Source organism: Rana temporaria, chromosome 8, assembly GCF_905171775.1.
Source record: "Rana temporaria chromosome 8, aRanTem1.1, whole genome shotgun sequence".
NCBI lineage: Eukaryota > Metazoa > Chordata > Amphibia > Anura > Ranidae > Rana > Rana temporaria.
In genome coordinates this window covers 3701251-3715616 of record NC_053496.1, presented here as the reverse complement: position 1 = coordinate 3715616, position 14366 = coordinate 3701251, and the positions used below count along the sequence as shown (strand labels likewise).

The 14366-nt window shown below is 52.3% G+C and overlaps 1 non-coding gene across 1 annotated transcript; it reads left to right on the top strand.

The window, feature by feature from the left end:
- The first annotated feature begins 335 nt into the window (after positions 1-335).
- Positions 336-407, top strand: TRNAR-UCU. The gene has a single exon. It is a non-coding gene; the product is annotated as a tRNA-Arg (tRNA).
- The last annotated feature ends 13959 nt before the right edge of the window (positions 408-14366 follow it).

Genomic DNA, 14366 nt, shown 5'->3' with positions numbered 1-14366 from the left:
TTTCCTTCCCTCTTTCTTTCCTTCATCTCTGAGCTCTATTGGACATCACTGATGTACCCCGCTCAGCGGGGGCGGGCCTTATAGAACAGAGGCCGTATATGGGCAGCACAGAGGCTTAGTGGTTAGCCTTGCAGCACTGGAGTCCTTGGTTCAAATACTTCTTTCCTTCTCTCTCTCTCTTTATTTCGTTCCATCATCTCTGAGCTCTATTGCAGCTATTCAAATCCTGACCAGGACACTATCTGCATGGAGTTTGCATGTTCTCCCTGTGCTTGCGTGGGTTTCCTCCGGGTTCTCCGGTTTCCTCCCACACTATAAAAGACATGCTACTTTTTGCGTCGGTGGTGCAGTGGTTAGCACAGCTGCTTTCTAAGCAGAAGACCCGGGTTCGATTCCCGGCCAACGCAGTCGCCAAGATGGCTTCCTCACCTTCTAAGTGTATTGAGTCCCCGGGGGGGGGAGGGAAGTGTTATACAGATTAAGGGCCAGATTCACGTAGCGCAGCGGATCTATAGATCCGCTCGTTCTACGTGAATTAAGATCCGCTCCCGCAAGTTTAGGAGGCAAGTGGCTAATTCACAAACCACTTACCTCCAAACTTGCGACGGCGGATCCTAAATCCCCCGGCGGAATTCAAATTCCGCGGCTAGGGGGAGTGTACTATTTAAATCAGGCGCGTTCCCGCGCCGATTTAAATGCGCATGCGCCGTCCGGGGGAATTTCCCGGCGTGCATTGCTCCCACTGACGTCGCAAGGACGTCAGTGGTTGCGACGCTTACGTAAACGACGTCCATCCGTATTCTAGAACGACTTACGCAAACGACGTTAAAAAATTTAAATTCGACGCGGGAACGCCGGCTATACTTAACATTGGCTGCGCCTGATAAAAGAAGGGGTAAGTATACGACGGAAAAACCGCTACGGAAACGACGTAAGAACACTGCGACGGGTCCGCGTACGTTCGTGAATTTGCGTATCTCGCTGATTTACATATTATTTATCGTAAATCAGCGGGAACGCCCCCGGCGCCATTTTTAAATTGAAAAAAAGATCATTCTCTATACATCCGAGTCCCCTTCAGAGTCCTTCTATACATCTGAGTCCCCTTCAGAGTCCTTCTATACATCCGAGTCCCCTTCAGAGTCTTTCTATACATCCGAGTCCCCTTCAGAGTCCTTCTATACATCCGAGTCCCCTTCAGAGTCCTTCTATACATCCGAGTCCCCTTCAGAATCCTTCTATACATCTGAGTCCCCTTCAGAGTCCTTCTATACATCCGAGTCCCCTTCAGAGTCTTTCTATACATCCGAGTCCCCTTCAGAGTCCTTCTATACATCCGAGTCCCCTTCAGAGTCCTTCTATACATCTGAGTCCCCTTCAGAGTCCTTCTATACATCCGAGTCCCCTTCAGAGTCCTTCTATACATCTGAGTCCCCTTCAGAGTCCTTCTATACATCCGAGTCCCCTTCAGAGTCCTTCTATACATCCGAGTCCCCTTCAGAGTCCTTCTATACATCTGAGTCCCCTTCAGAGTCCTTCTAGACATCCGAGTCCCCTTCAGAGTCATTAGATACATCCGAGTCCCCTTCAGAGTCCTTCTAGACATCCGAGTCCCCTTCAGAGTCATTAGATACATCCGAGTCCCCTTCAGAGTCCTTCTATACACCCGAGTCCCCTTCAGAGTCATTCTATACAGCCGAGTCCCCTTCAGAGTCCTTCTATACATCCGAGTCCCCTTCAGAGTCCTTCTATACATCCGAGTCCCCTTCAGAGTCCTTCTATACATCCGAGTCCCCTTCAGAGTCCTTCTATACATCCGAGTCCCCTTCAGAGTCCTTCTATACATCTGAGTCCTCTTCAGAGTCCTTCTATACATCTGAGTCCCCTTCAGAGTCCTTCTATACATCTGAGTCCCCTTCAGAGTCCTTCTATACATCCGAGTCCCCTTCAGAGTCATTATATACATCTGAGTTCCCATCAGAGCCTTCCCTTATGTATGAGTCCCTTTCAGAGTCCTTCTATACATCTGAGTTCCCATCAGAGCCTTCCCTTATGTATGAGTCCCTTTCAGAGTCTTTCTATACATCCGAGCAGGGCCGGACTGGGAGTAAAAACCAGCCCTGGAAAAAATGTCATACCAGCCCCATAGAATTTTTATACCAGCCCAACAGCATAACGTCATTATTTTCTTGTTCATAAAAGGGAAAATCATGCATTTTAAAGCACATTTGAAGAGTGTATTATATATAGAGAAGACAGATATGAAAGCACATAGTCCTAGGGATATATAACAGCAAATTACAGTTACAAGTGAAGCAATTATTAAGGGGGACAACTTACATCAACTCCCCCTTACATCAATGACCCCCCCCCCAGACTGGCCTGGCGGCGCTGTCATTGACCACCTCTCAGGTGCGCTGTGCAGGGATCAGTCAGTCGGCTCCTGGTTGGTGGCTCTGGTTTTCCTATTGTCTCCTTTCCACAGTCCACACACGTCTCCCATGACCCCCATCCCAGCGGCGCTCCCACCGTTGACTCCTCTCCAGACTACAGACATGATATAAAACAAGAGTTGGTCAGAGGTTGCAGACATGATACAGAAGATGTCAGAGGCTGCGGGCATTATACAGGAGATGTCAGAGGCTGCGGGCATAATACAGGAAATGTCAGAGGCTGCGGGCATGATACAGGAGATGTCAGAGGCTGCGGGCATGATACAGGAGATGTCAGAGGCTGCGGGCATGATACAGGAGATGTCAGAGGCTGTGGGCATGGTACAGGAGATGTCAGAGGCTGTGGGCATGATACATGAGATGTCAGAGGCTGCGGGCATGATACAGGAGATGTCAGAGGTTGCGGACATGATACAGGAGATGTCAGAGGCTGCGGGCATGATACAGGAGATGTCAGAGGCTGTGGGCATGGTACAGGAGATGTCAGAGGCTGTGGGCATGGTACAGGAGATGTCAGAGGCTGCGGGCATAATACAGGAGATGTCAGAGGCTGCGGGCATGATACAGGAGATGTCAGAGGCTGCGGGCATGATACAGGAGATGTCAGAGGCTGTGGGCATGGTACAGGAGATGTCAGAGGCTGTGGGCATGATACATGAGATGTCAGAGGCTGCGGGCATGATACAGGAGATGTCAGAGGTTGCGGACATGATACAGGAGATGTCAGAGGCTGCGGGCATGATACAGGAGATGTCAGAGGCTGTGGGCATGGTACAGGAGATGTCAGAGGCTGTGGGCATGGTACAGGAGATGTCAGAGGCTGTGGGCATGATATAGGAGATGTCAGAGGCTGCGGGCATTATCAAGGAGATGTCAGAGGCTGTGGGCATGATACAGAAGATGTCAGAGGCTGTGGGCATGATATATGAGATGTCAGAGGCTGTGGGCATGATACATGAGATGTCAGAGGCTGCGGGCATAATACAGGAGATGTCAGAGGCTGTGGGCATGATATAATAGATGTCAGAGGCTGTGGGCATGATATAGGAGATGTCAGAGGCTGTGGGCATGATATAGGAGATGTCAGAGGCTGCGGGCATGATACATGAGATGTCAGAGGCTGTGGGCATGATACAGGAGATGTCAGAGGCTGCGGGCATGATACATGAGATGTCAGAGGCTGCGGGCATGATACATGAGATGTCAGAGGCTGCGGGCATGATACAGGAGATGTCAGAGGTTGCGGACATGATACAGAAGATGTCAGAGGCTGTGGGCATGATACAGGAGATGTCAGAGGCTGTGGGCATGGTACAGGAGATGTCAGAGGCTGTGGGCATGATATAGGAGATGTCAGAGGCTGTGGGCACGATATAGGAGATGTCAGAGGCTGTGGGCATGATACAGGAGATGTCAGAGGCTGTGGGCATGATATAGGAGATGTCAGAGGCTGCGGGCATTATCAAGGAGATGTCAGAGGCTGTGGGCATGATATAGGAGATGTCAGAGGCTGTGGGCACGATATAGGAGATGTCAGAGGCTGTGGGCATGATACAGGAGATGTCAGAGGCTGTGGGCATGATATAGGAGATGTCAGAGGCTGTGGGCATGATATAGGAGATGTCAGAGGCTGCGGGCATGATACAGGAGATGTCAGAGGCTGTGGGCATGATATAGGAGATGTCAGAGGCTGCGGGCATGATACAGGAGATGTCAGAGGCTGTGGGCATGATATAGGAGATGTCAGAGGCTGCGGGCATTATCAAGGAGATGTCAGAGGCTGCGGGCATGATACAGGAGATGTCAGAGGCTGTGGGCATGATACAGGAGATGTCAGAGGCTGTGGGCATGATATAGGAGATGTCAGAGGCTGTGGGCATGATACAGAAGATGTCAGAGGCTGCGGGCATGATACATGAGATGTCAGAGGCTGTGGGCATGATACAGGAGATGTCAGAGGCAGAGGACATGGTACAGGAGATGTCAGAGGCAGAGGGCATGGTACAGGAGATGTCAGAGGCTGTGGGCATAGTACAGGAGATGTCAGAGGCTGTGGGCATGGTACAGGAGATGTCAGAGGCTGTGGGCATTGTACAGGAAATGTCAGAGGCTGTGGGCATGGTACAGGAGATGTCAGAGGCTGTGGGCATGATACAGGAGATGTCAGAGGCTGCGGGCATGATACATGAGATGTCAGAGGCTGTGGGCATGATACAGGAGATGTCAGAGGCTGTGGGCATGGTACAGGAGATGTCAGAGGCTGTGGGCATGGCACAGGAGATGTCAGAGGCTGTGGGCATGGTACAGGAGATGTCAGAGGCTGTGGGCATGGTACAGGAGATGTCAGAGGCTGTGGGCATGGTACAGGAGATGTCAGAGGCTGTGGGCATGGTACAGGAGATGTCAGAGGCTGTGGGCATGGTACAGGAGATGTCAGAGGCTGTGGGCATGGTACAGGAGATGTCAGAGGCTGTGGGCATGGTACAGGAGATGTCAGAGGCTGTGGGCATGGTACAGGAGATGTCAGAGGCAGAGGGCATGGTACAGGAGATGTCAGAGGCAGAGGGCATGGTAGAGGAGGAGATGTCAAAATGGCAGAGGCTGCGGGCATGGTACAGAAGATGTCAGAGGTAGTGGGAATGGTACAGGAGATGGTTAGAGCCTGAGGACATGATAATAAAGATGGTAAGAAATGTAGACATGATACAGGAGATGGTCAGAGACTGCAGAGATGGTACAAGAGATCAATCAGCCTCAACAGTGACCATCAAATGCAGCCTCACTGTACCGATCATTGCAGCCTGGCCGTGCCAATCATTGTAGCCTCACTGTACCCTCACTGTACCCATCATTGCAGCCTGACCGTGCCCATCATTGCAGCCTGACCGTGCCCATAATGCAGTCTCACCGTGCCCATAATTACAGCCTCACAGTGCCCATAATCACAGCCTCACAGTGCCCAAAATCTCAGCCTTACTGTGCCCATAATGCAGTCTCACCCTGCCCATAATCGCAGCCTCACTGCAGTCAGTGCCTGTGCCCAGAGGTGTAACTAGAAACTTTCAGGGCCCCCAAGAAACCATGAAGGACCCCTGGGACCCTTTCTAATGCTCCTGGTGTCTTTTTCTCGGGGCCCTTGATTATGGTCCTGCAGCAGGACCCCTTTTACACATTTGAACTGATTGGACTACCCATTGTTTTGTATGGGGAGGCGGTTGTAAACAGACATGTCCATTTACACCTGCCTGCATCCGCTCCAAACACGGCTTCCCCGTGCTTCACTGTGGCGGCGCATCGATCGAGCGATCCCTTATATAGGGAGACTCGATTGATGACGTCACTCCTACAGCCACACCCCCCTACAGTTGTAAACACACACTAGGTGAACCCTAACTCCTACAGCGCCCCCTGTGGTTAACTCCCAAACTGCAACTGTCATTTTCACAGTAATCAGTGCAATTTAAATGCATTTTTTGCTGTGAAAATGACAATGGTCCCAAAAATGTGTCAAAATTGCCCGAAGTGTCCGCCATAATGTCGCAGTCACGAAAAAAATCGCTGATCGCCGCCATTAGTAGTAAAAAAAAAAAAAATTAATAAAAATGCAATAAAACTATCCCCTATTTTGTAAACGCTATACATTTTGCGCAAACCAATCGATAAACGCTTATTGCGATTTTTTTTTTTTACCAAAAATAGGTAGAAGAATACGTATCGGCCTAAACTGAGGGAAAAAAAATGTATATATGTTTTTGGGGATATTTATTATAGCAAAAAGTAAAAAATATTGCATTTTTTTCAAAATTGTCGCTCTATTTTTGTTTATAGCGCAAAAAATAAAAACCGCAGAGGAGATCAAATACCACCAAAAGAAAGCTCTATTTGTGGGGGGGAAAAAGGACGCCAATTTTGTTTAGGAGCCACGTCGCACGACCGCGCAATTGTCAGTTAAAGCGACGCAACGCCGAATCGCAAAAACCTGGCCTGGGCATTTAGCTGCCTAAAGGTCCGGGGCTTAAGTGGTTAATTGGAGCTGCACAGTGCACTGCACATCCGGCCGGCTTGCTCTCCAATCCCTGGATGTTCACACTGCTGCAGAAAAATGCAGGAAAAGCCTTGCTACTCAGGAGCGCCCCCTTTATATGGCCCTTGCCATAGGTGCCATACCCTGGATACGCCACTGCCCACAACCCCCCCCCCCCTCCATTAGCACAGAAGAACCCCCACAAACCACCCCCCCATCCATTAGCACAGAAGAACCCCCACAAACCACCCCCCCCCATCCATTAGCACAGAAGAACCCCCACAAACCACCCCCCCCCATCCATTAGCACAGAAGAACCCCCACAAACCACCCCCCCATCCATTAGCACAGAAGAACCCCCACAAACCACCCCCCCTCCATTAGCACAGAAGAACCCCCACAAACCACCCCCCCCATCCATTAGCACAGAAGAACCCCCACAAACCACCCCCCCCTCCATTAGCACAGAAGAACCCCCACAAACCACCCCCCTCCATTAGCACAGAAGAACCCCCACAAACCACCCCCCATCCATTAGCACAGAAGAACCCCCACAAACCACCCCCTCCCCTCCATTAGCACAGAAGAACCCCCACAAACCACCCCCTCCCCTCCATTAGCACAGAAGAACCCCCACAAACCACCCCCCTCCATTAGCACAGAAGAACCCCCACAAACCACCCCCTCCCCTCCATTAGCACAGAAGAACCCCCACAAACCCCCCCCCCCCTCCATTAGCACAGAAGAACCCCCACAAACCACCCCCCCCTCCATTAGCACAGAAGAACCCCCACAAACCACCCCCCTTCCATTAGCACAGAAGAACCCCCACAAACCACCCCCCCCCATCCATTAGCACAGAAGAACCCCCACAAACCACCCCCCCCATCCATTAGCACAGAAGAACCCCCACAAACCACCCCCCCCATCCATTAGCACAGAAGAACCCCCACAAACCACCCCCTCCCCTCCAATAGCACAGAAGAACCCCCACAAACCACCCCCCCTCCATTAGCACAGAAGAACCCCCACAAACCACCCCCCCCATCCATTAGCACAGAAGAACCCCCACAAACCACCCCCCCCTCCATTAGCACAGAAGAACCCCCACAAACCACCCCCCCCATCCATTAGCACAGAAGAACCCCCACAAACCACCCCCCCTCCATTAGCACAGAAGAACCCCCACAAACCACCCCCCCCCTCCATTAGCACAGAAGAACCCCCACAAACCACCCCCCCCTCCATTAGCACAGAAGAACCCCCACAAACCCCCCCCCCCCCATCCATTAGCACAGAAGAACCCCCACAAACCACCCCCCCCTCCATTAGCACAGAAGAACCCCCACAAACCACCCCCCCCCATCCATTAGCACAGAAGAACCCCCACAAACCACCCCCCCTCCATTAGCACAGAAGAACCCCCACAAACCACCCCCCCCTCCATTAGCACAGAAGAACCCCCACAAACCACCCCCCCCTCCATTAGCACAGAAGAACCCCCACAAACCACCCCCCCCCCTCCATTAGCACAGAAGAACCCCCACAAACCCCCCCCCCATCCATTAGCACAGAAGAACCCCCACAAACCACCCCCCCCTCCATTAGCACAGAAGAACCCCCACAAACCACCCCCCCCCCATCCATCCATTAGCACAGAAGAACCCCCACAAACCACCCCCCCCATCCATTAGTACAGAAGAACCCCCACAAACCACCCCCCCATCCATTAGTACAGAAGAACCCCCACAAACCACCCCCCCCCCATCCATTAGCACAGAAGAACCCCCACAAACCCCCCCCCCCATCCATTAGTACAGAAGAACCCCCACAAACCACCCCCCCCTCCATTAGCACAGAAGAACCCCCACAAACCACCCCCCCTCCATTAGCACAGAAGAACCCCCACAAACCCCCCCCCCCCCATCCATTAGCACAGAAGAACCCCCACAAACCACCCCCCCATCCATTAGCACAGAAGAACCCCCACAAACCACCCCCCCATCCATTAGCACAGACCATGGGTGTAGGAACCCTTACAAATCTGGGGGGGGGGGCAGCATTTTTACTCGCCAGGTATATTCTTATTCAGTAAACTGGGAGTTGTTTATTACGTGTATGTTATTTTGAAGTAGGTGTTCGGAAGTTGAATGCGCCGACATTTTTCAGCGTAATCAGCAGCAGGGGCGTACCTAGAGCATTTGGCACCCGGGGCGACTCCTATATCTGCACCCCCCCCCCCAACTTTAAAATGTAAAAACACCCCACTGTGCCCCCTGCATACCTCTGCACCCTTCAGTCTCTCTGTCACTACTGTGTAACCCCTCTCCACAACTGGACCCCTTTACATTACACAGCACCCTGCACCTCTGGACCCCTTTACATTACACAGCACCCTGCACCTCTGGACCCCTTTACATTACAAAACCCCCTGCACCTCCTGGACCCCTTTACATTACACAGCACCCTGCACCTCCTGGATCCCTTTACATTACACAGCACCCAGCACCTCTGGGCCCCTTTACATTACACAGCACCCTGCACCTCTGGACCCCTTTACATTACACAGCACCCTGCACCTCCTGGACCCCTTTACATTACACAGCACCCTGCACCTCCTGGACCCCTTTACATTACACAGCACCCTGCACCTCTGGACCCCTTTACATTACACAGCACCCTGCACCTCCTGGACCCCTTTACATTACACAGCACCCTGCACCTCTGGACCCCTTTACATTACACAGCACCCTGCACCTCTGGACCCCTTTACATTACACAGCACCCTGCACCTCTGGACCCCTTTACATTACACAGCACCCTGCACCTCTGGACCCCTTTACATTACACAGCACCCTGCACCTCTGGACCCCTTTACATTACAAAACCCCCTGCACCTCCTGGACCCCTTACATTACACAGCACCCTGCACCTCCTGGACCCCTTTACATTACACAGCACCCTGCACCTCTGGACCCCTTTACATTACACAGCACCCTGCACCTCCTGGACCCCTTTACATTACACAGCACCCTGCACCTTCTGGACCCCTTTACATTACACAGCACCCTGCACCTCTGGACCCCTTTACATTACACAGCACCCTGCACCTCTGGACCCCTTTACATTACACAGCACCCTGCACCTCTGGACCCCTTTACATTACACAGCACCCTGCACCTCTGGACCCCTTTACATTACAAAACCCCCTGCACCTCCTGGACCCCTTTCCATTACACAGCACCCTGCACCTCTGGACCCCTTTACATTACACAGCACCCTGCACCTCTGGACCCCTTTACATTACAAAACCCCCTGCACCTCCTGGACCCCTTTCCATTACAAAACCCCCTGCACCTCCTGGACCCCTTTACATTACACAGCACCCTGCACCTCCTGGATCCCTTTACATTACACAACACCCTGCACCTCCTGGACCCCTTTACATTACACAGCCCCTGCACCTTTGGACCCCTTTACATTATTAAACCCTCTGGACCCCTTTCCATTACACAGCACCCAGCACCTCTGGACCCCTTTACATTACAAAACCCCCTGCACCTCCTGGACCCCTTTCCATTACACAGCACCCTGCACCTCTGGACCCCTTTACATTACACAGCACCCTGCACCTCCTGGACCCTTTACATTACACAGCACCCTGCACCTCCTGGACCCCTTTACATTACACAGCACCCTGCACCTTCTGGACCCCTTTACATTACACAGCACCCTGCACCTTCTGGACCCCCTTACATTACACAGCACCCTGCACCTCCTGGACCCCTTTACATTACACAGCACCCTGCACCTTCTGGACCCCCTTACATTACACAGCACCCTGCACCTCCTGGACCCCTTTACATTACACAGCACCCTGCACCTCTGGACCCCTTTACATTACAAAACCACCTGCACCTCCTGGACCCCTTTCCATTACACAGCACCCTGCACCTCTGGACCCCTTTACATTACACAGCACCCTGCACCTCTGGACCCCTTTACATTACAAAACCCCCTGCACCTCCTGGACCCCTTTCCATTACAAAACCCCCTGCACCTCCTGGACCCCTTTACATTACACAGCACCCTGCACCTCCTGGATCCCTTTACATTACACAGCACCCTGCACCTCCTGGACCCCTTTACATTACACAGCCCCTGCACCTTTGGACCCCTTTACATTATTAAACCCTCTGGACCCCTTTACATTACACAGCACCTCTGGACCCCTTTACATTACAAAACCCCCTGCACCTCCTGGACCCCTTTCTATTACACAGCACCCTGCACCTCTGGACCCCTTTACATTACACAGCACCCTGCACCTCCTGGACCCCTTTACATTACACAGCACCCTGCACCTCCTGGACCCCTTTACATTACACAGCACCCTGCACCTTCTGGACCCCTTTACATTACACAGCACCCTGCACCTTCTGGACCCCCTTACATTACACAGCACCCTGCACCTCCTGGACCCCTTTACATTACACAGCACCCTGCACCTTCTGGACCCCCTTACATTACACAGCACCCTGCACCTCCTGGACCCCTTTACATTACACAGCACCCTGCACCTCCTGGACCCCTTTACATTACACAGCACCCTGCACCTTCTGGACCCCTTTACATTACACAGCACCCTGCACCTCTGAACCCCTTTACATTACACAGCACTCTGCACCTCTGGACTCCTTTACAAGCACCCTGCAACTCCTGGACCCCCTTACATTACACAGCGCCCTGCACCTCCTGGATCCCTTTACATTACACAGCACCCTGCACCTCCTGGACCCCTTTACATTACAAAACCCTCTGGACCCCTTTACATTACACAGCACCCTGCACCTCCTGGACCCCTTTACATTACACAGCACCCTGCACCTCCTGGACCCCTTTACATTACACAGCACCCTGCACCTTCTGGACCCCCTTAAATTACACAGCACCCTGCACATTCTGGACCCCCTTACATTACACAGCGCCCTGCACCTCCTGGACCCCTTTACATTACACAGCACCCTGCACCTCTGGACCCCTTTACATTACACAGCACCCTGCACCTCTGGATCCCTTTACATTACACAGCACCCTGCACCTCTGGACCCCTTTACATTACACAGCACCCTGCACCTCTGGACCCCTTTACACTACACAGCACCCTGCACCTCTGGGCCCCTTTACATTACACAGCACCCTGCACCTTCTGGACCCCCTTACATTACACAGCACCCTGAATCTCTGGATACATTTACATTACACAGCACCCTGCACCTCTGAATCCATTTACATTACACAACACCCTGCACCTCCTGGACCCCTTTACATTACACAGCACCCTGCACCTCTGGATCCATTTACATTACACAGCACCCTGCACCTCCTGGACCCCTTTACATTACACAGCACCCTGCACCTCCTGGACCCCTTTACATTACACAGCACCCTGCACCTTCTGGACCCCCTTACATTACACAGCACCCTGCACCTTCTGGACCCCCTTACATTACACAGCACCCTGCACCTCCTGGATCCCTTTACATTACACAGCAACCTGCAACTCTGGACTCCTTTACATTACTAAACCCTCTGGACCCCTTTACATTACAAAACCCCCTGGACCCCTTTACATTACACAGCACCCTGTACCACTGGACCCCTTTACATTACACAGCACCCTGCATCACTGGACCCCTTTACATTACACAGAACCCTGCATCACTGGACCCCTTTACATTACACAGCACCCTGCATCACTGGATCCCTTTACATTACACAGCACCCTGCACCTCTGGACCCCTTTACATTACACAGCACCCTGCACCTCCTGGACCCCTTTACACTACACAGCACCCTGCACCTCTGGATCCCTTTACATTACACAGCACCCTGCACCTTCTGGACCCCCTTACATTACACAGCACCCTGCACCTTCTAGACCCCCTTACATTACACAGCACCCTGCACCTCTGGATCCCTTTACATTACACAGCACCCTGCACCTTCTGGACCCCCTTACATTACACAGCACCCTGCACCTCTGGATCCCTTTACATTACACAGCACCCTGCACCTTCTGGACCCCCTTACATTACACAGCACCCTGCACCTCCTGGACCCCTTTACATTACAAAACCCTCTGGACCCCTTTACATTACACAGCACCCTGCACCTCCTGGACCCCTTTACATTACACAGCACCCTGCACCTCCTGGACCCCTTTACATTACACAGCACCCTGCACCTCCTGGACCCCTTTACATTACAAAACCCTCTGGACCCCTTTACATTACACAGCACCTTGCACCTCTGGACCCCTTTACATTACACAGCACCCTGCACCTCTGGACCCCTTTACACTACACAGCACCCTGAATCTCTGGATACATTTACATTACACAGCACCCTGCACCTCTGGACCCCCTTACATTACACAGCACCCTGCACCTCCTGGACCCCTTTACATTACACAGCACCCTGCACCTCCTGGACCCCTTTACATTACACAGCACCCTGCACCTCCTGGACCCCTTTACATTACACAGCACCCTGCACCTTCTGGACCCCCTTAAATTACACAGCACCCCGAATCTCTGGATCCATTTACATTACACAGCACCTTGCACCTCTGGATACCTTTACATTACACAGCACCCTGCACCTCCTGGACCCCTTTACATTACACAGCACCCTGCACCTCCTGGACCCTTTTACATTACACAGCACCCTGCACCTCCTGGACCCCTTTACATTACACAGCACCCTGCACCTTCTGGACCCCCTTAAATTACACAGCACCCTGCACCTCCTGGACCCCTTTACATTACACAGCACCCTGCACATTCTGGACCCCCTTACATTACACAGCAATCTGCAACTCTGGACTCCTTTATATTACAAAACCCCCTGGACCCCTTTACATTACACAGCACCCTGCACCTCTGGACCCCTTTACATTACACAGCACCCTGCACCTCTGGATCCCTTTACACTACACAGCACCCTGCACCTCTGGATCCCTTTACATTACACAGCACCCTGCACCTCTGGACCCCTTTACATTACACAGCACCCTGCACCTCTGGATACCTTTACATTACACAGCACCCTGCATCTCCTGGACCCCTTTACATTACACAGCACCCTGCACCTCTGGACCCCTTTACATTACACAGCACCCTGCACCTCTGGGCCCCTTTACATTACACAGCACCCTGCACCTCCTGGACCCCTTTACATTACACAGCACCCTGCACCTTCTGGACGCTTTTCAATTCACAGCACCCTGCACCTCCTGGACCCCTTTACATTACACAGCACCCTGCACCTCTGGACCCCTTTACATTACACAGCACCCTGCACCTCTGGACCCCTTTACATTACACAGCACCCTGCACCTCCTGGATCCCTTTACATTACACAGCACCCTGCACCTCTGGATCCCTTTACATTATACAGCACCCTGCACCTCCTGGACCCCTTTACATTACACAGCACCCTGCACCTCCTGGACCCCTTTACATTACACAGCACCCTGCACCTCCTGGACCCCTTTACATTACACAGCACCCTGCACCTTCTGGACCCCTTTACATTACACAGCACCCTGCACCTCCTGGACCCCTTTACATTACACAGCACCCTGCACCTCTGGACCCCTTTACATTACACAGCACCCTGCACCTCTGGACCCCTTTACATTACACAGCACCCTGCACCTCCTGGATCCCTTTACATTACACAGCACCCTGCACCTCTGGATCCCTTTACATTATACAGCACCCTGCACCTTCTGGACCCCTTTACATTACACAGCACCCTGCACCTCCTGGACCCCTTTACATTACACAGCACCCTGCACCTCTGGACCCCTTTACATTACACAG